This window comes from Propithecus coquereli, unplaced genomic scaffold, assembly GCF_000956105.1.
Source record: "Propithecus coquereli isolate 6110/MARCELLA unplaced genomic scaffold, Pcoq_1.0 Scaffold875, whole genome shotgun sequence".
NCBI lineage: Eukaryota > Metazoa > Chordata > Mammalia > Primates > Indriidae > Propithecus > Propithecus coquereli.
In genome coordinates, this window is record NW_012155007.1 from 28,490 (window position 1) to 29,515 (window position 1,026).

General features: G+C 34.9%; 1 protein-coding gene across 1 annotated transcript in view; it reads left to right on the top strand.

The window, feature by feature from the left end:
* The window catches only part of LOC105826276 (cyclin-dependent kinase 14-like), a gene marked incomplete at its 5' end in the record, with an annotated part of 68,253 nt that overhangs the window by 10,338 nt on the left and 56,889 nt on the right, over positions 1 to 1,026 (top strand). The gene's annotated exons all lie outside the window — the stretch shown is intronic.

Below are 1,026 nucleotides of genomic sequence, written 5' to 3' on the forward strand. Positions count from 1 at the left end.
GAGACTTGTTTTGTAGCCTAACATATGGTCTATCGTGGAGAATGCTCCATGTGCTGTTGAAAAGGATGTGTATTCTGCAGTTGTGGGTGGCACATTCTGTAAATTCCTTTTAGGTCCATTTGGTCTAATCTCCAGTTTAACTCCAGTGTTTCTTTTTTTTACTTTCTGTATTGAAGATCTGTCTGGTAGTGTGAGTGGGGTGTTGCAGTCTCCCACTATTGTTGTATTGCTGTCTAGCTCTTTGTTCAGGTCTAGTTACACTTGTTTTATAAAAGTGGGTGCTCTGGTGTTAGGTGCATATTTGCATATATATTTAGGATTATTACATCCTCTTGTTGAATTGATCACTGTATCATTATATAATGGCTTTCTTTGTCTTTTTTTTTACTGTTTTTAATTTAAAGTCTGTTTTATCTGTTTTAAGTATAGTTATTCCTGCTTACTTTTGGTTTCCATTTGTGTGGAGTATCTTTTTTTTAATTCTTTTACCATCAGTCTACAAGTGTCTTTATCATTAACGTGAATTTCTTGTGAGCAGTATATAGTTGGTTCAAGTTTTTTATCCATTCTGCCAACCTATATCTTTTAACTGGAGCATTTAATCCATTTACATGCAAGGTTAATATTGATATGTGAGGTTTTGTTCCTGTTACTATGTTACAGTTGCTTTGTAGATTTTTTGGGTCTTTTTTTCCTCTGTCTTTGTGGTTGGGTGAAGTGTTGCATTTTGATTCTTCCTCTTACCCCCTTGTGTAATTATTTTCTAAGACCTGTGAGTTTTATACTTTTGTGTGTTTTTATGGTGGCCAATATTGACCTTTCATTTCCAAGTATAGAACTCCTTTGAATATTTTGTGTAGGGCCGGTATCATGGTGACAGATTCCCTCAGTGTTTGCTTGTCTGGGGAAGACTTTATTTCTCCTTTATTTGTGAAGCTTATTCTGGCAGGATATAAAATTTGTTGTAGGCAGTTTATTTCTTTAAACACCTTGAAAGTAAGATTCCAATCTCTTCTGGCTTGTAAG